At 39.6% G+C, this 26775-nt stretch overlaps 1 protein-coding gene across 1 annotated transcript in view; it reads left to right on the top strand.

Moving 5' to 3' along the window:
• Nucleotides 1-1365: 1365 nt before the first annotated feature.
• RpL29 (ribosomal protein L29) overlaps nucleotides 1366-26775 on the top strand; it is a 158722-nt gene continuing 133312 nt past the window's right edge. Inside the window, exon 1 of the mRNA XM_068228010.1 lies at nucleotides 1366-1459. The gene's annotated coding sequence lies outside the window, so the exon portion shown is untranslated. The remainder of the gene's footprint in view (nucleotides 1460-26775) is intronic.

The raw sequence follows: 26775 nt of genomic DNA on the forward strand, positions 1-26775 counted from the left end.
ATATAGATTATGAGTCGAAATACACTCATGGAAATAATCCCAATAATATGAGTAACTTTTATTAGTCATATTGTCCTTGAAACTGTTTACAAATATTATTAGGAATGTCTACTAATAATTTTTACTCATAAACTAATTGGTCTAACTAATATTATTACCTAATAACTCTATGAAACGTAATACTCATAATATTAGTTAATATTATTGGTTTCTTAATATTAGTGAAAAATATTTTATGAAAGGGGGTTCTACTGTACACTCGGCGGGATTGGTCTAGCAACACCTTGTTCCGAAAGAACAGTGTTCCGTATCGCCTGCACTCAGTTGGATTGGTCTAGCAACACCCTGTTCCGAAAGAACAGTGTTCCGTATCGCCTGCACTCGCCAGGTCTGGTCTAGCAACACCCTGTTCCGAAAGAACAGTGTTCCGTATCCTGGTTGGCTGATTGTTCATACTCTGGGCGAACGTGAGTGCTATTTCTCTGCACTGGCTTCGAAGTTCTTTGAAACTTGACTGCACTGGAGCATCAATGGAAGGGAAAGGAATCCACAAATATGAAACTGTAAGACGTAGAGGCGCGCATCTCAGTCAGCATTTTGACAGACAGCAAGTGTGCATGGCACTGATTTTTAATCTTTATTCGTATGAATTCTTACTGCGTGAAACCACATGCATTGTCAAAGTATTATTTTAGCGCGATTTACGGCTGTCTGTGTTGTGATATCCACTCTAATTTGTTCATAATAAGTGTTAGACTATTATACATACCGATATATAAAACATGGCGATATCAGTATACCAAATGTTATTGAACAAGGTCTAAATATTTCATATTTTACTGGTACCTGTCTTCTTACTTAATCTATAACTGTTATTCTGTCTGTCGAAACTAATTTATTTATTAGCTTGTAAGATACCTGAAAAATGAAACATTTAACAACAGATCACATCTGATTTAATTAAGGTGTTTCTTTCTCAGGTTTCATTAATACCCACTTTTTGTGATAACTATTTTTCAGCGTTCTCTATAGACATTAAGAGTAAAGCATGAAACTAACAGTGAGGAACCAATTTTAGAATGAGCATTTATGAGGTTCGTTAATGTTTTCTAATTCCCCATTGCCTAAACCTTTTACTGATATTGTGGAACTCTTATTCGGAACATAGTATTTTTTCGGAACCGGAACAACCGGAACTGTTCCGGAAAAAGAACAACTTCGCCCATCTCTACTGGCGACTGGACCTGCTGTAGGAGTGGGGGGACGATAGCTCCCACCACTGCATGCGCAACCATTTCTCGCGCAGGACGCTTTCAACCAAAACGGACTATAAAAAGAGAGTGCATAAAATATGAGTACTTTCCAGTTTAATTCCTGGGAACAAAGGTAGTCGTCGGCTCTAGCCCAGCCAAGGTCTCCATGGCCTGTACGGAGAAAGCTCTGATTGTGCTTTCTACTCGTAAGTAATGTTTATTTGTCAATTAGTTTCTTCTTCTTGTTTCAAAGCATTCCTCTTTCGTCATCATGGCATTCCTTGTTTTGATGTCCGGCTCCATGGATAAATGGTTAGCGTGCTGGCCTTTGATCACAGGAGTCCCGGGTTCGATTCCCGGCAGAGTCGGGAATTTTAACCACCATTGGTTAATTTCTCTGGCACGAGGGCTGGGTGTATGTGTTGTCTTCATCATCATTTCATTCTCATCACGACGCGCAGGTCACCTACTTGTGTGAAATCGAAAGACCTGCACCTGGCGAGCCGAAGATGTCCCCGAACACTCCCGGCACTAAAAGCCATACGCCATTTCGTTTTCCCTTGTTTTGATATAACTTGTAATATTTTGTTTTCATGTAACCGAGTGGAGGGGCGGCGGGTGTTAGAAACGCCCGGGCAAATGCCGGGACAGCTCCTATTTAAGCCACAACCGGTTCCTTTCACCCCCTTATTGAATTTAATTCACCGTCATTCATATAATCTTCATCTGCCCCTTAAAGAGGTTGGCGATAGGAAGGGCATCAGGCCGTAAAAGAAGCAGTGATGATGACGATAATGCTTGTTGTTTAAAGGGGCCTAACACCCACGTTACGTCATCGGCCCCTCAAGGAGGGTAAGTGGGGTATGACTCGAGCAGAATTGTCTTTGTCTCTTACAAGCAATATCCACAGTTTGTTTATTAAACAGACGTAATTGCACACACACCACAAGAACACATAGTAATTAAAACACACGATACACCCAATTATTCCTCCTCTCGTCTCAGTAACTTTCTTTATTGTTTAATATGCGTGAAGATGCATCGCTTCCACCACACGATTTTTTTTAACTTATTGTTTTTTTTAACAAAAATATTAGAACAAATTTAGGATAATTCCACAAACAGAACTTTGATAAGTTTCATCTAAACAAATTAAAATTTAACACCGGAGAACATTAAGTCGTGTACAGCAGAATAATTAAAAACCAACCAAACACACTTTCCTTTTGCACACCAGGAAAAAACTTAATTATTCCTGTCATTCATTATCTAAATCCGTGAACAGTTCACAGTTATACCAACACAAAACACTCTGCATTGAACATAAAATTGGCAGATATTACACAAGGGACATAACAGGAAGGCACTCAGAATTTAAATAGCTTTGTTCCAAAAGCTTCTTGAAGACACTTCTGTCTGAACATTTTCCATCGTTCTTTCCTGAGATGATCCAGAAATCCAGGTAAGGTCACACTTGTATGCTGAGAGTACGCCTTGATATTGTAGTGAATGGCTCCGGCTGTTATCCATATGCAAGCGTTTCCCCTCTCGCTCTGTGCGTGCTTTAGTTCCAGATTCAGTATCTCTCTCACTCTGTCACTGGTTGTTGTTGTACCTGATATCCTGTAGATAGCGTTTAGTGTCCATCTCCAAACTTGTGCCGCATTGCCGCATGTGGTAACTCGATGCACGAGACTGTCCGTTTGATGACATACCAGGCATTTGTCATCAGATACTTGTCCACGCCATTTCAATTTCTCACCCGTCGGGATGATTTCATTTGTGTATATGTAGAGCGATACCCTTCATTCAATCGGGATCCATTGGTTCCAAATATTTTTTTCAGATCTGCTTCCAGTCACGATGTGGGTATTTCTGTTGTACTAGTGGAATACATTTATATTGCTTCAATCTGAAGTTGTATATATTCTTAGCTTTATCCAACTTTCCAGCTGTAATTTCAGTTTCTGGAAGTTGTTGTAGAATGGAGAGACCGTTCCGGAAGCAGCTTCTAAAGGGATCTTGTTGTTGCAGATTTGTTGTTACACACAATTTTAGCACTGCACTATCAAATACATCTCCTCTTGAGTACAATGCTTTAATGATATGTGACAGAAAGAGTGCTGTGCATTTCTTTTCGACTGCAATTAGGCGCAAACCACAATCCTGTTCAGTAAGATGAAGCTGATCTCTTCTTATTCTGTATCTGTGTCCTTTCCATAGATAAAATCCAATTGCCATTTCAACACGTTGGCAAATGACACGTGAGGCGGGAAGAATTTGGGCAAGGTACCAGAGCTTCGACAGCGCAAAGATATTTATATGCCAAACTTTTTGGAAAATGTTGAGTCGCCTTGAAAGTTCTTCCTTTAGCTGAAACCGTAGGGTGTTTAGAGCAGAAGTCCAATTAGTCTCTATCGTCTCTGGAATATCGTTACTGAAGGTATTGCCCAATATCTTGCAGTGGTTAACAATATTGGAATCTGGGAGCTGGCAAATATTTGTCGATTTCATTTGAACCTAATAGCAATAATTTGGATTTGCTATAATTCACTTGTGTCCCAGACACCTTACAGAAGGCTTCGAGAGTCTCTTGCACATTATTAGCATCTTCGTCACTGGTCAATAGTATGGTAATGTCTTCCGCATATGCGCGTACTGTGAAGCATTCGTTGTTAATAGTTAGTCCAGTTAAATAATTTTTCAAACTTTGAATCAAGGGTTCTATTGCTAAAACAAAAAGTGCCATTGATAATGGGCATCCTTGTCTAATTGATTTGTTTATCGAAAATTTTGCTGAGAGAAATCCATTTATCATAACTCGTGAGGATGCCTTGTGGTATACGCGCTGTATTGTTTATATGATACTGTTTGGAAATAGAAACTTTTTTAAAACTTTCCAAAGATAAGAGTGTGATATCATATCGAAGGCTTTGCTGAGGTCGATGCTAGCCAGAGCTCTTGAAGCATTGCCACACACTGAATGATATATGATTACATCATGAATTGCCAGTAGATTATGTAAGATGTTTTTCCCAGGTATAGTGCAAACCTGTCCATTAGTAATTAATGAAGGGAGGATAGTTCTGATTCTGTTCGCTAAAATCTTGGCCAGTAGTTTATAGTCGGTGTTTAATATTGTAATAGGTTTATAGTCACTGATATACGTGCAACTGGAGAGTTTGGGAATTAGGATGATAATTCCCTCTGCAAATGTATCACGTATGTTGAGACTGAAGGCATAATTAATAACTTGTGTCAGGTCTTTACCGATAATGTTCCAAAATTTCTTATACCATTCATACGGGATGCCATCATAGCCTGGCGTCTTATTTGGTGCAGTATGGTCTAACGCGCGCTTCACTTCTTCTTCGGAAATATTATTAGTAAGATGTGCGATATCGTCTCCTTCTAGATGACTCTGGAGATGATGGAGATGTCTGTCAATATCGAACTCTGAGATGCCTGTCTTCTGCAAACATTTCACGGAAATATCTCTCACTTTCTGCCAGGAGCTGTTCCTTTGTAGTGAACATTGTCCCTTTACCATTATCCCATCGTTTAACAAATTGCTTATTGGCTGATCGTTTAATCTTGGCAATGTGGTAGAGAGAGATTTTATCTCTTTCGAGGAGAGAAGTGACTTTTACGTGCTGATGTAGTTGTTCTAGGCTGCTTTCCTTAATACCTAAAATAATTATCTTAATAGAATTTAATGCAGAAGAGACATTTTGTCCTTGCTGTTCCTTGTGATGCAGATCAAACATAACTCTGTCATAGAATTCAATTTTCCTACTTGTATCCTGGTTGTGCTCATACGCTATTGTCCGTCCGAGCACTCGAATGGCAGGTTTAAGTTTATATGTCCACCAGTCCATCACGCTACTATAGCGATTTTGCGCTATTTTGCATTGGTGATAACACTCCGTGAAATGTTGGACATCCTCAGTATTATTAAAAACAGACCTATTTATCTTCCATATTCCTTTCCCCATGATGCATTTGTCACTCCTTGTTGTCTTCATCATAACTAGCACGCTATGGTGATCGCTAAAGGCGACTAGAATCACCTTACAGCTATTGAGGAGCTGTACTTGTGCCGTGGATACGTACATCCTATCTATCCTGGATTTCGACTCCCCACCGCAATATGTAAATTCGACATGTGAGCCGTGTAGCTGCTGCCACACATCCTTGAGCTGCATAGACTCTATTAGTGTCTGAAGGCCTGGACAAAAGTTAAAAGTACCTGTTTGGTCTCGTGGGTGAAGAGTGAAGTTGAAATCACCTACTAGATTTATTGGACCAGGTGTCACTAAATGGGGCACTATTTCATTTGTAAATAATAGGTTTCGGTCCTGTTTGTACTGTGACCCGGATGGGCTATATACGTTTATCAAGCTTTTGTTATTATAGCTGGCAAACAGAAATCTTCCTTCACGAACCGACTAAGCAGCGCTTGAGTTGTAACACTCCTTGCTCCATTAATATTAAGGGTGGCGTAAGTTGTAAGAAGACTCACTATAACAAGACAGAGAGAGAAAGCACAATGCCAAGAAGCTGTATTCATGTTTGCGTAGACGGTTATTTATAGATACGACAGGTAGTGCTTGGTGCAGAGTCAGTTAGGTACAGACGATTTAGAAATAGACCCTTTCCGCTTGGCACTCTTCTTTGTTGTATGTAGACGTGGGTCCCTATAGCTTAAGGAAGTATGTGATGGTTGACTGTTCTTCAAGCTTTTGTCCGCCGTGGATGACGTACTGTGTGTTTTATTTATGTTTCTCATCCGAGGTGAAGATATCTTACTTTGTTTCTCTTCTCCAATACACTCTTCAGTTTCCACACCTTCCTCTGCCATTTCGCTATCTATTAAGTCCCGATCGGGCGTATCTGCACTGCCCATAATTTCGGTTTCCATCCGAGAGGGGAGAGATGCGTTGTTCGGGGTCTGGCTAAGATCCAGGGTTGAAGGAGTCCTTGGACTATCTATCAGGTAATTCACGGACTCCTGGGCAGGCGTGGTGTTAACTGTGACCAAGGATATGGAAGGCACGTCTTTAGTTGCATTAATTTGTTCATGGATTTCAGGAGGTAGGGATTTGGAAATGCTATGTTCCAACTCAGTCTTCATACGTTTATTCTGACTCTCCGTGACCGAAGGAAATTCATTCCTATCAATAGCCGGGTTGTGTGCTGTGTTTTCCTCATTGTGTATATCTGCCCACGGGGCTTGTTTACTGGCATCGTTGTGTGGCTCGCTTAGCGAGGGTGAAACTGGTATAGTGGGGTCTAGTTCACTGACGGAGGAGTTAACAGGTGTGAGTGTGGCATTGTTTATATTTCTTCTCTCTGCCAAACGATTCTGGCGAAGCGGACAGTCTGGTTTCAAGTGACTGGGCGAATTACAAGGAAGGCATGTTCTAGTTTGGCCGTCATAAATAACCTGTGCACGAAAGCCTTCAATATATAAGAAGGAAGGTATTGGGTCTTTTAACTCCATTCTAATAGAACGTATACCGTTGCGTACTTTGAAGGGGTATTGCTGTGACCACTCCTCTTCCCTGTGTTCTAGCACTTTCCCGTATTTACTTAATGCTAATGAAATGGACTCTATAGGCACTTCCGGGGGAACATTACGACCATCATTTAACATTATTTTCTGAATCCCTGAATAGTGACATATCAAACGTTCGTAAATCACTGTTGAAATTGCCTTAACATATGCTGCGGTTTCCAGATTGTCCAGCTGGATCATGCCGATTTGATCTGACGAGAGTTTCAGCAGTGACTGGATCCAATTATGTACGTCCCACGCCGAAGGCTTTTATTCTCACGTTCAAATATGCATTTCAGAGTATTCCTCCTTACAAATTTTGTTGCCATAATATTACTTATCTTTTCACTGTTTCACTGAAAAAACAATTAAACGAATTCACACAAGTAGAACTCGACACAAACTCGTAGTTTTCTTAACAAGTACTGTACACTGTTGTGACACGAGCGACTAGCAGGAGAACGCATAGCAGACCACCTCCTCTCACCGCTAACAGCGGCCAACCCACGATCGTGCTTTCACAACATTGTAAAAGGAATGAAATACTGAATGAAACAATCCGCCCAATGGTTTGATCACAGTAAATCTTCAATATTCCCCTTCTACTTCGAACTCCACAAAAAAAAAAAAGTCCATGGGAGTTAAATCGACCGAGCGTGGAGGCCATTTAACTGGCCCACCACGGGTTACCCATCTCCGTGGATAATGATCATTTACAGTAAGTGCTGCGTGACACGGTGAGTGAGATGCGGTGGAGCGCCACTATGACACAACCACATTCGCTGCCGTATACCCGGGGGAACATCTTCCAGTAATCCAAGCAGTGATTCTGCCATTAAACGGTAGCATTCTTCACCGTTCAGGTGAGGAGGAAAGACAGGCGTCCCAAGTAAACAGTCACCCCCAATGCCGGCTCAAATATTGAGACTAGACTGATACGTGCACACTATTCTCACATGTAGGTTTCCTTCCGCCCTCCTTCACGCAATCACCTGCCAATTGACACGAAGGTTGAATGTTGAGGTTGGCGGCGATTAGGATTTCGGACGCCATAAATCAGTGTGGTTTCTCTCCCATTGCCATTCGCTGCGCCATAGACTAGGTGAATATCAGCTATTTCTTCATTGGTATTCCAAAACGGAGCCATTCTAATCAATTTATACCGCGAACTTAGTAACATAACACCCTTCTGGGGCTGGGAAGGAACTGCGCTAAACGAATGAGAAACTTGTACATTCGCACGGAACATTATCAACCCACTTCCCCTCTCTTCCCTCACGCACAGTAGCAGGCAGCGGTGAGCGTTCTGGCAAGGCTAATACGGCGAGTTTGTCGATTTGAATCGCACGCTCGGAAGTAACGAAGTAGCCTCATTCTCTCAAAAAGAAATATTTTCTCCCCCACCCCCACCAATCTGATTGTGCCATCATACTTTACATAACACGATGAGCACACCTTATTTTTATCGTATAATTCAGATACAGCCTGTATGTTATTTACCCAATATCTATATATATATAAAATAAGAGTTTTGTCTGTATATTGCTCAGAATTTAAAAAAGGTGGTATTTCTGTATGAGTCATGCCCACAGTAACAAGGAAACGCCCTTTTTACTTTTCCTAATTTCTGTCTGTCTATCTGTCCGTCTGTCTGTATGTATACGCATCACGAGAAAACGGCTGAAGAGAATTTAATGAAAATCAGTATACAAAGTCGGGCAATAAGTCGCTACAATCTAGGCCATAAATAATTTTATTCACGCTGACTGAAATGGTAGTTTAGGGGAAGACCTATAATTTAATTCTTAAATATTTGTTGTTGATGATCGTATCTTAACGAAAATCGGTAGGAGAAGTCGAGGAATAAGTCGCTACAATCTAGGCCGTAAATAATTTTATTCACGCTGAGAAAAATGGTAGTTTAGGGGAAGGCCTACAATGGAATTCTCAAATATTTATGTTATTAGTGGTCCTATCTTAATGAAAATCAGTATGCAAAGCCGAGAAATAAGTCGCTATAATCAGGACCATAAATAATTTTATTCGCACTGAATAAATTGGTAGTTTAGGGGTAGGCCTACAATTTAATTCCCAAATAATTATATTATTAGTGGTCGTATCGATAAATAGTTATACAGTATTATATTTCCGATCATTTATGTCTTATGCACTGTTACCATAGCGGCTATGATCAGAGATATTCATGAATTTGGATTTTTGTTACCAAGTCCTCATCGGCGCCGAGTCACGAGAAAATGGGTAGACAGGATTTAAGTAATAAGTAATTTTATAAGACGGCCTAAGATCAGAGAGTCGAAAGAAAACTAAATGTGAAGGCCTACAATATAGAAAGCTCATAAAAAATGATCAACAATAACATTACATTGACCATTGTTTGTTGTGATGTGCTTTGTCACCTGTTGCCACTCATCTCCGATAGATAGGGTTACTGCTGCGTACCGAGTATTTTTTTAAAGTTTCCTTACGTCGCACTGACACAGTTAGGTCTTATGGCAACGGTAGGATAGGAAAGGGCTATGAGTGTGAAGGAAGCAGCCTTGGCCTTAATTAAGGTATAGCCCAGCATTTTCCTGGTGTGAAAATGGCAATCCATGGAATAAAATCTTCAAGGCTGCCGACAGTGTGATTCGAATCCACTATCTTCCGGATGCAAGCTCACAGCTGCGCGCCCCTAACCACACGGTCAACTCGCCCAGTCGTACGACTGTAACAGTCTGCCTAAATATTGGCAGGAATTAGCTGGGGAGTTAGGTAACTTTCTTCTTTAGCATGCCATTCCTCTGTTTCACAAATTTTCCGATACTACTGGTACATAACACACTGGTTCATCATAGCATTCGAGCTATTCAGTCCCTACTTTGAGGCACTGACTGGAATGAGAAGTGTGCATATTTAACGGAATAATGGTAGAGGAATGTTCACGGCTCTCTGCGGCTTGGTCATTCCAGCTCTGGAACTTTGGACTGTAGATCGACACCGTAGTATTGTTCGCTAAAAGTGAGAAAATGTACAGTTTTACATTTGATCGAGTATTTTATATGATAACATTGCTTTTAATCGCTACATTTCTACTGACGTTTTCGTAATAATCTATACTGAATTCAGTTAGGAAAACCACAAAGTCAGTCTTTCTGAAAATCCCGTAGCGAAGCACGGGTGCATAAACTAGTAAACAAATAAAAATGACTACATAAAAAGCAGAACAAGGAAAACTTACTCAAATCAAGAGATAAGTGTAAAAAATGGCTAAAATTAACAAAATTATCAAGTACCAGTTATATTACCCGCGCTGCCCGGGCACTTTATTGACTGTTTACTTTTAGGTATTTTATTACCTGTTAATTATCTTTAAAGCAAATTTTCGCAGATTTCGTTATTGTGACGATGCCTGATACTTCACCCACTTTCCACCCACGCCCAGAGGGGTGTACTCACAAAAATCCATATCTGGGCCACTTTGAACTTTATTTAGCCCTTCTCACCCTCCATGCTGATGGGGGCTGTTCTTGGACTTAACGACGTGCGGAGTGTCACTGTTCATCTCAGCGAACCCGAAACTTATTGATCCGACAATATTTTTCGATTATTTTTCCGTGCCACCCCCTCCCCACCTTCACCCATAGGGGTGGCTTACCACCACAGTGCTTTTCCTCAGACAATCATATGTGTACCAGAATCTCTCTTGGTCTAGCCTGCATTTACGCAGGTGCCTACTTCGGACCGCAGCCCTGTATTCTACTGTAGAATTCTTGAGCTGACGTTGCCGTGGTTACGGCGGGTCATGTCTTCATCCGATTCCTAGAGCGGGGTAGTATGACGGCAATATTTCCATAACGGTTGGTTTTATGCCCTTAAAACATGATTTTCGGGGCCCATATGGCCCAACCGGGTATTGTTCTTCGCGTCGTGAGGCTTAAAATGAGCTTCGTCTCGTCCTTGTGTGACAAATTCGATATTTAGTCTATATTGGGCTATAAGGACATTTATAGGGAAATTTTTGATACCTTGGGTTACATATTTTCAATTTTTATAGGGATGTGTAATTGTTTTGAAAATAAAATACAGCCTATGTTACTCAATGGTAATGTAGCTTTCTATAGGTAGTCGCTATTTTTAACAGACTTAACCTTTATATCTGCGACTGTCAATGAGTGTAGGATCGGCATCGTCTTGAACCAGCGGATAACTTCCCCTTCCCCCATCCCAAAATCGTCAACCTTGGAATAAAGAAACTAATACGGAAATTGTCCCAGAAGAACTAGAAATGCACCTGGAACCTGAGCGATGACAAGAAATAGTGACTGATGTCAGTTACGACGTGTATTTAGCTGTTGATACTGTACCCATCCCGGGCATATCAGGGCAACTATTACATAATTCAATTTCACTCGCGTATCTATATAATTCACATATTACCTCGCTTTGAACATCTTCAATGATCATTTATTATTATACGGGATTTATAAATACCTGAATCACCTTGAAGCAAACATATAGTCCATATTCACATTACTATGAAAATCTTTACCAGATAGTAACATTACGAAGAAATTATAAATTTAGCTAAAGCACTATTCAACTCAAAATATGTGCTTCATATGCACTAAGAATTTATGGGATCCATGTACTAATTCATGCAAATAAGCCCACTAAATATCAATGATTATTCTTGAATCACCAAGAAACTCTAATAAAATAATAAATAATCTTTTCCCAGTCACACGCATATAGTATTCCCTACATTTAATATTATTAGTTATAACATTTTAATATTTACAAAATAAAAATTACTGCTGGCATGCAAATCTCGTGGTTTAATATATTCAAATTAGATGTACTCATCGAATGCTGGGTATGGTTTGTTGTCATCTGGAGGTACACTTGAGATTTTATACCATCATGATGACTGCTCCTCTCTTTGATAGTCCTTGGTTCCTCTTCATCCTAACACGATCCATGTCTCTTCTTAGTGGAGTCTCTAGACGTTCCCTGTAGAAATGACTGCAGGCACTTAGGCGCGATTCTCGTAGGCTCCAGTTCTCGGGGTTCGATGATCACTCACGAACATACAGGCAAAAATGGGAAAATCAGTTACTAAACACTGTTTATGTACTTTCAAAAAATCTACTGGTGATTAGATCCACTAATAACTTTAAATAGATTAATGCAAATAGTGGCAAGTTTGTATAAATCACTATTCATTTCCCCATTAATCACACAGTCTAATTATCACCACGAGTGTCCATGGAGTATGCAAATGCTAATTTTATCAGGAATAGTTCTTTAATTTTACTGAACGTCACTCACTCTTAAAATGCTTTAGATCGGTCACTATTAATTACTGAACGTAATTAGCTGTATCACTACCTCTAAACAACCTGATGCGTTTGCCCTTTCACTTAATGATTGTATCATGAGCCGCAACTGACTGTCGTTGATGTTTAAAAGATTAAATGTTGAGATAAGACTTCTATTCATCACCATTGTACATTATTTGTACCACACGGCTTATTTCGCGATATTTTACATCGCACTGATGTGTTTTTCTTCCTTGACACAATACTTCATACACTGATATCCATCTTCACTACTAACGTGTGAGTACTGGGGCTACACAAATTACAATGGGATACTGCATCTAAGTCCAGGTCTTATTTATAATATCTGGGCTGAGTGGTCGAGGAGGAGGCAGACCACGCCCCTGGTCGAAATGGAGCTCCGGTAAACGGAATCTTACAGCGACGTGAAAGCAATCAAATTATAGCTCGTGACCCCTATTTTCTACTGATCTCATTTAAAACCAATACGATCAGCGGGCCATTCACAATCTCAAAAGCGTCCTTTTAGAAATTCACGCGTCATGGTTCATCTCGCAAGACCTCCCACTCTTTTCCCCACGTTGCCGGATCTCGGCAGTCATCTTTAGTCTGCGTACCACTATATGACAGGCGTCATTACCGATTCACTAATTAAGTATTGCATTTATATGCATCAACAATTAGCGTTAAATACATCGGTTCGAATGAGACCTGACTCATACTTTTCCAGGGATTATCTCAGATGAAGGTGTTCTTCTTCTTCCTCTTTTTAGTTAATTATGGTGAAGTGGCACCAATGAATGCGGTGTTGAATTATTAAAGGATATTCATTTCTTGGGGGTTAACACATCTTAATTCAGCCCACTCTCCGACAACTTACATTTCCACGCGTAGCGTCATCTCTCCTCCTCACTCACACGAAAAGAGAGCGCGATTTCAAGGTTTAGCAGTAATGCGCTATCCTTTTCTGGATACAGCGCAGAAAACTGCTCCCTTCGGTTTGGCGTATCGCAAATCACATCCCGATTCGGCATGTAGACTGCTAATTACGACATTATATGTCGCAGAATGTTGCGGAAAACGGCATATATGATTGACTAAACCTCCTAACATGACTGTGGCATGGTAATGATCGGTTACAATACTGAAGTTGCAGTATATGGAAATCTGACGGGAGACGAAATTCTGCACCGGGAGAGTTGGCCGTGCGGTTAGGAGCGCGCAGCTGTAAGCTCGCATCCGGGAGCTTCCTATCCCATCGTCGCCATAAGACCTATCTGTGTCGGTACGACGTAAAGCAAATAGCAACGAAATTCTGCAAGAAGTACTACACAATTTCAATCCATCCAATGGTGAGCAGGAGAAGAGTCATGACGTCATGGAAGACCACATCGGAAGCATTCAAAATGGTAGGAAGCTTAAGAAAATTTTTTGAAGCTCAGTCAAATGTTTATGACGAGGCGTTTCATGCTTCAAACGAAATTGAGGATTATGTCTATCACATAAAACTAAACAAACTCAAACAAACAAAAATCATTAACTATTTTAAGTGAGCGGTGGAATTAGTGTATCGTCACATGTGTTAAATTGTGTTTAAATACAGTAAATGCTGCTGTTTTACCATTATTTATACGTATATTTTCGTGTGAAATCTTTAATCTACAGCACAGGACAACATGGCAGCTGGTAAGGTATGGTAGAATCCATAATACTGTAATAGTTACTGATTACAATGAATTATTAAATTGTATGTATTTATTCTGTACTGTATTTTTGTTAAAATAGTCATTCTTCGTTAATTCTAATTTTAGATAATTTGGATTTTTTTCTGATTCCCCTTGGAGTTCGTATTAAAAATAGTCCACTCTATTATGTTAATAGCATGCACTTGTATATAATTGTGTCCCTGTTAACAGCAGTGCGTCACCAAGCTTCGAGGTAATGGATTATCTTGTCAGCAGGGTATAGTTCAGGCCGAAGGTGGTTGTATCATCGTATAGGGCCTGATCACATCGTATGATATTGGACCCCTGGTACATCTGAGAGCGTTCCTCACCAACGAACGATACAGGAACCTGCTGTCAGATCATGTCCACCCATTTCTTCACCTCGAATACACAGCAGGAGACCTGCATTGTACATACACCGCCCAGTCGCTCCTGAATTGTGGTTGATTAGTTCCATGAATACTCCATGGTAGAGGCGGCAAACTATCGATAGTAATCGCCATCGATATTTTCCGATATTATGAGCTCTACTATCGATAGTAATCGATAGTTTTCAAAAAGTGGAACGAATCATATCATTATGCATGAAAATAGGACCTTCACTGAACACAATCCACACAAAAATTCAGTAGAAATTACAACTATTTCATGCTATGTAATTTCTGAAATTCAAATCGGAATCACTCAAATCTATTTAGTGGCACGTCCGAGACATTCTCGAGCTGCACGCGCCTGCCCATAACTTGACCGCCCGAGAAATTTTCGTTCAGCTGCAGTGTTCATTTGTGATCGCCCGACATATTTTTTTCGGGTACCGGTATAGTAATATCTTTGGAAAAATGTTTTACAGCCTTCTGAACGGATGGCAAGAGAGTTGCTTTCGTGAAGCCTTTTGGCCTAAAATTTGCCTTATCTTCTCTCGCCTATAAGTTATACAATCTCTGACTCACCAGCTGACAAGGTAAACAGAAATGGCGAGCGCGAAAAGGAAGAAATGTTTGTCTGATGACAAAATAGGGGACTCGCCTACATCAAAGATTAATCTTTAAATGATACTGGTAATTCTGATAGTAGCAATAATTATTTTTCGCATGATGGCCTGGTATTTCTAATGAATGTGAGGAAGATATTTTGTCGGAAACAATGGTGATGGTAGATGTAGCACATGCATTCGTGTGGAAAAATGTAATCCTGTAAATACTGAACGATCTAATATAATCCCATTTGCGGATATTCTGGTGCAGGGGTTCTATTACAGTATTCCACACTCATTGCACTCAGCTAACTTTTCATCCTCACTACGCCTAAACCACTTCCAAACGTCAGGTATCTTCCTTTTGGGCATCTATATATGAAGTTCAAAATTTTAAACCGGGATATTAAAGTTACTACCAAACAGTGAAACATCTGTACAATTTCTGTTAGTGCGAAAAATAAGCCAATAACGAAAAAAGAAAACTATCGTTGACTATCGATAGTAGGCAACCGACTATCGATGTCAGACGATAGTGGTTGCTATCGATAACTATCGATAGCACTATCGATAGTTTTCCGCCTCTACTCCATGGACATGAGGATGTTTGTCTGGTCCCTAAGGTCACCCGACCTCACTGTCATTGAACACATCTAGGATGCTGTCGAGAGAGATGTCCCCGCCGTTGATCCTGTTCCGAACTATCTCTATGCATGAAGGGAGGCTGTGCAGTGGCTATGGAACAGTATGACTTCCCACGCTTCCGATAGTTGTAGAGTCCTTGTCTCGGCACATTGCCCTCGCCATCAGAGTGAAAGAGGGGTGCTACACGTAACCAGCCAAGTAGGTATATTTAATAAAAATGTTATTTGTACGGAAAGGATTTTAAGGTAGAAAGTATGCCCAGAAAAGGGGCAAGAAAGGTTCTGAAAATACATACAAAACGGTGCAAAAAAAGGTGTTCATGAAATCATTTTATTAAGGTTTAAACCAGTTACATGAACTTTATTTATCATATTTACTCGGTTCTAATACTTAATCAACATGTTATATTGGATTATTGCCTGCTGCCATTTCTTGATGGATACAGTACTTTTGTATCCATCTCTTGGCACAGGCCAGAGTAAAGTGTAGCTTTCACCGAAGTCCCAGTCTCATCCATGGCTGTGACAATATGGAAGCTGCTGGGGTATGGGTGGTGCTGAGTAATGACATTCAGAGCACGACTAGTGCATCTTGAGTGTTTTGAAAGGTGTGCTCATAGGGTCGGTCGTGCTGCAATAGCACTTTCTGACCCAGTGAGGAAAGCAATGGCAAAGTACCTCACTCCTCGTCTTGCCTAGTACGCCTCATTTTGGTGCTGCCATTGGTTTTTGCGGATTCTTTATAACCGCATAACTTTTGGTGGTGCTATTTGAGGATTCAACCAGCCTCTGGGCTGATGACCTAACAGACAGACATATTGGATTACACGCAACATTTCAAAGTTTTTGACAGTAAGTCGCTGGCGCTTTGAGCTCATCAGATCCTTATATAGCGAGAAACCAATGGAGCATATCTTGTCAGCGGTCGTAAAGGGAGTTCAGTCGAAGTTGCAAAGGTTTCCATATGGGGATTGCTCTTCAAATATAATTCGAATTTGTCTTTAGCAAATCTGACGGGGTTGTCCCTAACTTCTTCCACTGTTCCTCTTCCCTACTTCCTTCTTAACCTTCGACATGATTTTTGTGTTGTGAAAAATATGCTCTGGTTCCAGACTGGTAAAACACTAACACGGCCAAGAAGAGAGTACACAGTAGACAGGTGGTACCGTTAAATTCATGCCAGTACTCACTGAACTTAGTTTAAACGGTTGCAACATCATTGTTTAAATTTTAATTTGATTTCACAGATGCAGATTGACTATTCTTGCTGAGGTTGGCCATTGTTGCTTGGTTATAAATTACTGGTGGTTTCCATAAATTATATTTTAATATTTATTTATTGACTAGTGTTGAGTTCTGATCAAACAAAATGTTAAAAATCTGTTCAAGAAAGGAAAAAAGTCTAATCTTGTAAAAACACAGATAAATATGGGGTGAAAAGATGCAGAAACGTGAAAGAGAAGGGAAAAGGTGGCAAAATATAGTAAACTTAGAAAAATGCGCAAGAAGTGCAACAAACTGTGTTTATTTCGCTTCACTTCATGCCCCCACATGCATATATTGACTTATCTGTATCAGGTAAGGTAAGGGTTATTCTGCCCGAAGGCAGGTCCGAACCTCCGCAGAGGTGTTCCTGAGCCGGAGTTTACGTGCGGTAGGGTGGCCAGTTCCTTTCCGGTCCTCCATTCCCTTACCCCCCCCCCCCAACAGCGCGTGGCAACCCATCCAACTCCTGACCACGCCCAATGTTGCTTAACTTTGGAGATCTCAGGGGATCCGGTGTTTCAACACGGCTACGGCCTTTGGCTATCTGTATCAAAATTGTTATATTTTTAAAAAGGTGATGCACCTTAAAATCCTTTCACTAGTTGTTTGATTTACGTCCCACTTATTATTTTCACAGTTTTCGAAGACGCCGAGGTGCCGGAATTTAGTCCCACAGGAGTTCTTTTACGTGCCAGTAAATATACTGACACGAGGCTGACGTATTTGAGTACCTTCAAATACCACCGGGCTGAGCCGGGATCGAACCTGCCAAGTTGAGATCATAAGACCAGCGCCTCAACCGTCTGAGCCACTCAGCCCGACCTATCTCTAATTCAAGTGCTCATCAGTGTAATTACCTCAGCATTCTCAGTAGAATTATCATGGTGAATTGTACCACAATATTATAATACTCTTCGAAATATGTTTGACTTGTTATGTACATACAGTTTTAAAACTATCCATCTCACAACATTATTTATTACTCTGTCCGGCTCCATAGCTAAATGGTTAGCCTGCTGGCCTTTCGTCACAGGGGTCCCGGGTTCGATTCCCGGCAGGGTCGGGAATTGGTTAATTCCCCTGGCACGGAGACTGGGTATATGTGTCGTCTTCATCATCATTTCATCATCACAAAGCGCAGGGTGCCTACGGGTGTCAAATAAAAAAGACCTGCATCTGGCGAGCCGAAATCCTCGGACACCTCCCGGCACTAAAAGCCATACGCCATTTCATTTCATTTATTACTCTGTACAGAATAAGTTACAAGATTGTGAGAAACTGAAAAATGACCTCGATAATGTTGTGAGATGGACAGTAGGCAAGGGCATGGTGATAAACGGGGTTAAAAGTCAGGTTGTGAGTTTCACAAATAGGAAAAGTCCTCTTAGTTTTAATTACTGCGTTGATGGGGTGAAAGTTCCCTTTGGGGATCATTGTAAGTACCTAGGTATTAATATAAGGAAAGATCTTCAGTGGGGTAATCACATAAATATGATTGCAAATAAAGGGTACAGATCTCTGCACATGGTTATGAGGGTTTTGAGGGGTTGCAGTAAGGATGTAAAGGAGAGGGCATATAAGTCTCTGGTAAGACCCCAACTAGAGTATGGTTCCAGTGTATGGGACCCTCAGCAGGATTACTTGATTCAAGAACTGAAAAAAAAAATCCAAAGAAAAGCAACTCGATTTGTTCTGGATGATTTCCGACAAACGAGTAGCGTTACAAAAATGTTGCAAAGTTTGGGCTGGGAAGGCTTGGGAGAAAGGAGACGACCTCCTCGACTAAGTAGTATGTTCCGAGCTGTCAGTGGAGAGATGGCGTGGAATGACATCAATAGACGAATAAGTTTGAGTGGTGTTTTTAAATAGGAAAGATCACAATATGAAGGTAAAGTTGGAATTGAAAAGGACGAATTGGGGAAAATATTCGTTTATAGGAAGGGAAATTAGGGATTGGAATAACTTACCAAGGGAGATGTTCAGTAAATTTCCAATTTCTTTGCAATCATTTAAGAAAAGGCTAGGAAAACAACAGATAGGGAATCTGCCACCTGGACGACTGCCCTAAATGCAGATCAGTAGAGATTGATTGATTGATTGATTGATTGATTGATTGATTGATTGATTGATTGATTGATTGATTGATTGATTGATTGATTGATTGATTGATTGATTGATTGATTGATTGATTGATTGATTGATTGATTGATTGAACTTTCAATGTATCCGAAAATAGAGGCAACGGTATTTGAATCCGCAGAGAAGTTATTCAGTTTATAAGATAATATGAATATGAAGAACTCCTTATTAGTGGGTATGGCATAAGTGACTGTATTCAGTTTGTGAAAGAGAACCTTTACACGTGGCATACTTTCGTTTCTAAAGTTTCAGCATAAAGGGTACTTCAAAGGAGTTGTAATTTTATTCAGTTTTCCGGACGCCAATACTGGTACTTTCGTTGAGCGTATTTTTCTCGTTAATGCGTTAAAAGTGGAATGATGTAAAGTGTACATCCTAGCTCACATAACAGCTAAACTCCAGCTGACTAAACTTTTACATGTCTTACAGGGAATTATATGTTTAAAAAAAAAAAACCTGTTAAAAGATGTAAAATCTTCAACAACATGCAATTTGAAAGGTCAGTTCATTTCAAATTATATTGTTTTCTTCACAAATTATCTTTCTTTACGTGTTTAATTGTATTTTTTCAGCTATAATTATCGTTCTACTGCACTATGCGGTACTATATTTTGTGTTCGCTAACTTCAATATATGAATGCATATTGCTCCAAGTTCTTTCTTATTTCTGTGAAAAATTTGCAAAATCTCCTTTCTCATTCTGTGAAAAATGTGGCAACCCTATCTTCAAGTATTTCCGTTTGGCAGCATTAGTAGGGCTTGTGAAACCACTGCTAGTAGCCATTTTCTGTAACCTCTTCTTACGATGCTGCTTTTGTCTCATTCACGGATTCAAAAAACACGTCCCTTCAGGACTGTTTTTTCATAGGATTACCACACGTCCATTTTTTCCAGACACGTCCACTTTTTGAGGCAAAAAGTGTGTCCGGATAGATTTCACAAAAATCTACTCAGTGTCCTCTCTTCTGGGCTCCGAGAAAATTAAATGCGAATTTTGAACAAAGGAAATAAGTCGTCGCAGTAATTAATCGTAAATAAATACAACTGTAATACTTTTGACAAAAAATCTTTATAATTTGGTAAATTTATTTTTGTTTTGTTGGTGACCATAATTAGGAAGTTGTCTATCCTGTATTCAAGTGGTATATTTGGTCAAATACAGTAGAGACAACACGCGACACTCAGCGAGATATCGAGGAACAGCTATTAGAGCTCTCTCTAGCGGATTGACCTGAGAACTACTGATTCTGTCATAAGAGCACGTGTACTTGTGTGTGAAGTTTTTGGTGTTATTTATGCGTTTTCAGTGAGTTGGCATAATTAAATAGTAGCGTGTGTCATTCCTTGATATCTTCTCTCAACATGTGGGGAAAGGTATGTGCTGCGTTTGGCTGCAGTAACTATGAAGTAGAGAAGAATGCGCGATCTTTCTTCCGTTCCCCTGGTGACAAGAAAATGTAAGTAATGTTGTGTTTGCGTATATATTCTTCCAGTGACAAAGAGATTTTCATAGTACTTCTTAATCTTCTGACCTGCTCGACCCATATTTTAACTGGCTTAAAATAGAATACGCATATTTTATTGTATAGTGCAGCAGTTAACCTTCAATACCGATGTGTTGTTGTAGGTGTGATGTGTGGGTTTGATTTAATTCAGAAAAATACATATGCATATGAGTGTGGCTGGTTGTGTTCCAAGTTACCCCATTTGGAATGCCGCAATGCGTTGTTAAGCACCGAAGAAAATATGGGTGATTTAAGAAATGTACATATTTTGTTGAAGCAATATGATGATGCAAATTTGCTCTACCCTAATGTAATGGCATTATGGCAAGTATTGCTTATAGGGAAAGTTTGAATGTTTTTTAGGCTAAATTTATAGATTTTCTTTCTGTTAGTAGGCCTCAAGTTAAAAGGAAAATTGTCCATCTCTTAAATGTAAATTCATTGAATAATGTGTGTAAGGAATGTGCCGGTATTATTGTTGACAAGTGTTTCAATGTGATGATACAATGCTTTTAAATGAGAAAAAAGAAAAATCTAGCCGTGAACGTTCAGGCAGGAATTCTAAAGCTAAAAAAGTAATGCATAAATGAAAGATCAAGCCCTTTCACAGCAGTCCATTTCACATCTTGATTATATGTCTAATTTCAGTCTTAAAATAATAACCTGTTAAATAATTCTTCATTCATGTATCCAGAATTGCTTTAGCAACTTTCAAGTTAATATCTTAGTAACACTTTCTTTCTAGACGAAATTTATTTATCCATTTCCGTATATGCATTTCCATTGATATTTGAATTTAGCGCGAATTTTCAGGTCAAACCACTAGGAGCACCACTTGCGACTTGTCTCCCATTTTAACAAGGCTAAATCCGGAAGTGTCGCGTATTGTCTCTACTGTATTTGATTCGGTCTTCCGCATTTGTTCTGTGCATTCCTTCTGCTAGCCCTGGAGGTTGAGGTAGTTTATTTGACACAGTGGTATGTCTTTTTATATCAAATTAAGTTACGAACTCAAATGAAAAATGTCAAAAAGAAAGTCAGTGTTTAATGATGTGTTTCATGATACAAATCATTCAAAAGAGGAAGAAACGAACATGAGACAGAATGTTTGATTTGCTCTGCTGGAACATACATCTCAGTTGCTAATAAAGGTTAAAGTGCGATGGTATTTGTTCCGGGTATCCGTGGAAAGCAGAGGTGAAAGAAGGTGCTGGGGTGAATGGGCCTAACTACGATGTCAAGAATAGATTTAAAACTTTAACAAAGGTTATATTTATTTTAGAACTTCAAACTTAACAATTTTTCGTAACAATATTACAGATACAAATAGCAATCATTAAACGAGATTGGGAAAATTCCACGATTCAGAAGCTTAACACTTTGGGCTTTGAGCCCCTAGTTTTACAATTTTACAAGAGGAAGAGGTATTATTTAATGAGGGGCAGAAGTCCCCTAATTCAAGAGCACTTGCTCCCTATATCACAATATCTAGCCTCCTAGAGGCACACTTTACAGTAACAAAACTTGCGAAAGAGCTAACAGGCTCTTCGTTTCTTTCGGCCTCCTCGAAGCAATCTCAAAAATCTTACACTCTCTGGCCTTCCATGGCCCAACTTACAGTTTGAAACAGGGGTATCTCGTACCCAACCTATAGGGCTTTTGCGGAACAGAACAGGTTAAGTAAACGGCCCGAAACACAAACTGAATGGAGGCGAACTGCGCTCCGAGATAATGAACACCTAAGAAAACCTAAAGGGCTCTAGGCCGATGAAACAGGGGCTATTCCCAAACTACTGAGATGACTCGTATAAGGTTAAATTAATTCATTACGAAAAGGAAGAAAAACAGTTACAAAACGTAGTCACCTCAAATCAAGACGAAGGGGAGCCCGAGAGGGTAATTCACTCTCTATCGCCGATTTACAGTTAAAGATGTTATGTTTTTACATTAGCTGGAAGAAGCTAGGTTACATAGCTAATGATTCAGACCTTTCCCTCGGGTTAAACTGTGGAGTTAGCAAGAAAGAAAGATTTTATGTGGCCATTATTTTGTAGATGTACTAGATGCCGACGAAAGAGGCCACCCGCCTCCTGCTAAGCGCACACACACACTCAGATGGACGTTGATCAATTGGCCAAGAAACGAGAAAAGCCGCAGTTTATAAACCCTCAGGGAAGGTTCGAGATCATTCAGGAATAAACCAGCCACACCCTCTCAATTTAATTGGTGAAATTCAAAGTTACACTTCAGGATCGAACAAGAAGCCTGTGATAGGTAGAAAATTAATTACAGAAATTAGGGATTGGCTAGATTCAAAACTGGCGGAAAGAAAAAGGAAATATTGCCAACCCAAAAATAAATGAACATCATTCAGTTACAAAAACCTCGAAATACAAAACTTCTTTAAATTATAAGTTCTTTCACTTCGCACCAGGGTGCATGATCATAGTTTTTAGTGGTGTCGTCTGTGGAAGCATGTCCAAACTTCCTGATGAATGTCAAACAAAACAAGTAGAAATTCACTCAGGTTAGGAACCTGCACAACAACAAAATTATTCAATATTTAGGTGGTGACATCTTCTGATTAAAGTTCCAAGTTGGTGTAGTTTCAGTTTCACTGTTTCACCAATAGAGGAGTTCATTTAGGCGCTAGTTTTGAATGCGCGGCGTTGAGATGTACCTCCCGGTACAGTATTAATCTAAACACGGCCAACTCGATAGGTATTTCCGACCTGCTACACTTGACAGTTCACACGGATGACGTCACACTTGTAGTGCTTCGATGTAGAAGCATGAGTCTTGTTTTCATGATGGTTTGCTAGCACATTGTTGTTTTCAAGGGACAAATGTACGAAAAAGCATCAGTAAACGATGTGTTTTCGGCAACAGTGTACGTTTGCTACTACAGCATTGTAATTTAACAGCCTAATGTTAGGAAGCATTGGTAAGTTATGTGATAGGTTACGTGAACCCACTGAACTATAATAAATTATATAACGTACTTTAAAGCTTATCGTTTAATTATTTAATTATGATTAGTGTTATAATATGGTAGTATAAGCTTCTCTTTGCTATATGGGACGAACGTGTAGCGTGCCCAGTTGTACGTATACTGTAATTACCGTTCAAATAAGGAAGGGACAACATCAAAATTTGCGTTTCCTAGCGATAAGTAGAAATAAATAAATGGATTCATACTATACACCGAGCTAATTTTGAACCCAGTAAATATGTCTGCGTCTGTATTGGACATTTTTTTCTGAAAATCACATAATTTGGGTAGTCACGGCGAAAAGACCAACTGTGCCCAGGGAGAAGCCAAAATTAACTGATGATGCTGGGCAGATGTCATATATGTCACAACACAGTGGAAAACATAGGGATGTTTTGAAAATGAAAGTTGAAGAACCTGGCCAATTTCGGTGACAAGCGTGGGTGTGTGGTGTAGAATTATTTAGTGTTGTGTCCAAGATCTGTCCTATTTTGGGAAATACGCTTTTAACAGTTATTCATATAGGCTATAATTAACATCATGTGTTCCAACAAGGGTAAAACAATGGCATTATTTTTAGAGAGAACAACTCGCCTAGTGACTAGTGACTAGCATCGTACAGTCCAGGTGAGTAGCCTTCATTCCAATATTTTTAATATGCAACATATGTTGAGTGTAAATATGTTTATGTATTTGTATATAATTTGTTTTGATATCACTTCTTCAACGTTATGTGTTTATAGGCTTATTATTGCATTTCTTTTGCTATATAATGATAAAAATTATCGTATGGTAGCATAGGAATTACACGCTACAACAAAGACTTTGCACTAAGCGTGTGAGGTTACAACTCTTGGTAGCAGGCTTCCACAGTATATCAAGATGGCTGTGATCAAAACGGGTATTTATAGAGTTTGATACCCTCACGTTATTTTCAGGTGCATTGGAGAGAGATTTCTTCTCCCTCGAAATATCCGTGGCATAAACGTTAAAAAAGACAATGTGATAATTGAATGTAGTTACGATGAATGAAGTGTCTAGGTACTGCTAGTGTTGAAACAAGCACGGTCTTACATGGCTTATTTTTAAGTTGTAATGATATCATCGATAACATATGTCCTCTTTCTTAATGTGCACAGTTCTCTTCTTTTTATTATGAACGTTTTTCGTCCATCCTTGGAAAGAGGTAATAGTCGTAGAGGATGGTTCTATGAACCACTGATATAGCCCATCCTCTCAGATGACAGGATGTTGACTCATTTCCACGCGTTCACTGGCTATTGCATAAGGGGTTACTTCCTACTTCCAAGCCACTTGCTGCATACTATAGCCTACTTCACATTAACAACTCTGTCCTACTATAGTTACCGGACGAGTTCGCCGTGCGGTTAGAGCCGCGCAGCTATGAACTTGCATCCTAGAGTTAGTGGGTTCGAACCCCACTGTCGGCAGCATTGAAGATGGGTTTCCGTGGTTTCCCCATTTTCACACCAGGTAAATACTGGGAATGTACCTGTCGTCGCCATAAGAACTATCTGTGTCGGTGTGACGTAAAACAAATAATAATAATAATAATAATAATAATAATAATAATAATAATAATAATAATAATAATAATAATAATTGTTAGGGGGTTACCCGTGGAACAGCACAGGTGAAATAAGGTGCGGGCTGGAATGGGTCTATCTACAAAACCGAGAAATGAATTAAAATTTCATTAAAGGTTATATTTTCAAAACAGCCAAACTTAACAGATTTCATATAGAATTTGAACATACAACAAATAACAACAAGTTAACAAATCAGGTACAAGACCAGGAAATCCAAGATATAGAGATATTTTAAAGATCTGGGCTTCGAGCCCCACCTTTTACAATTCCTGAGCTCTCAGCTCACAACCACATATTACCAAAGGGGAGAAATCCCCTTATTGTATGGAGCACTTGCTCCCAACTTTTACCCTCAAGCCTCCCAGAGGCACTTTTCAAACACAAGAAAGAGCTGAGCCGCTCTCAATTTTTCAAGCCTATTAAAGGCAATACCAGACTATTACACTAAATTGCCATTAAGGCACCGCTTACATCAAATGAAACGGGGGTATCTCGTACCCAACCTACTGGGCCTTAATGGAAAACAGATTAATTAAATGGCCCAAAATACCAAGATGAATGGAGGCGTTGCTTGCACTCCTACATGAAACCTTATAAAACCTAAGGGGCACTAGGCCGATTTAACAGGGGCTATTCCCACACTAGGGAGGTGACTCGTATAAGAAAATTTTAATACATTAAGAGTAGAAAATCGATTACGAAAACGTAGTCACCTCAAATCAAAATGAAGGGGAGCTCGAGAGGGTAAAGCACTCTCTATCCCCGATTTACAGTTAAAGTAATAAGAAAATTTTACACAAGCCGGCACTAAGTTACATTTTTAGACAGGTAGGTTACATTGAAAAGGTTTCGGACCTTCCCCGAGGGTTAACCTGCTGAGCTAGCAAGAAATGAAGATGTTAAAAGGCCATTACCTTTGTTGAAGAGCTGCTGCCCGAAGGAAGAGGCGCTACCCGCCCCCTGCTATACCTCCATACACTAAGCTAGATGTTGTTGAAGTCGCGACGAGCCGTGAAAATCAGCAGTTTTTAAACACTCAGGGAAGATTCGAGACCTTTCATGAATAATTAAGACACATCCATTCAACTTTATTGGCTGGCTAATAGTTACACATCAAAATAGAAGAAGAAACCTAGGATTGGTTGGAAATTAATTGCAGAAATTACTGATTGGCTAAGTTCAAAACTGGCGGAAAGAAAGATTAATATTGCCAACCCACAAATGAAAGAACAAAATTTAGTAAAGACCAAATTTCTAAATACAAGATTTCTTCAAGAAGGTTCATTCACTTCGCACCAGGGTGCATGATCTCAGTTTTACAGCAGAGACATCTATGAGAGAATGTCCACACTTCTTAATAATTAGTAAACAAAAGTAGTTCGAAATTAACACAGTTGACATCTGAGAAACTGTTGAGATAATTCAGTTTTTAAAGTTCCGAGTTTCTGCTGTAGGGGAGTACTTTAAGGCGGAAAATTCAAAAGTGCGGCGTAGAGGTGTACCAACCGGTACAATAATAATAATAATAATAATAATAATAATAATAATAATAATAATAATAATCTACTATAGTTGATGGTCGCGCAGCTGTGAGCTTGCATCCGGGGGATAGTGGGTTCGAACCCCACTGTCGGCAGCACTGAAGATGATTTTCTGTGGTTTCTCCATTTTCACACCAGACAAATGCTGGGGCTTTACCTGTCGGCGCCATAATACCTATCTGTGTCGCTGCGACGTAAAGCAAATAATAATAATAATAATAATAATAAT

This window comes from Anabrus simplex, chromosome 5, assembly GCF_040414725.1.
Source record: "Anabrus simplex isolate iqAnaSimp1 chromosome 5, ASM4041472v1, whole genome shotgun sequence".
In the NCBI taxonomy this organism is placed as follows: Eukaryota; Metazoa; Arthropoda; class Insecta; order Orthoptera; family Tettigoniidae; genus Anabrus; species Anabrus simplex.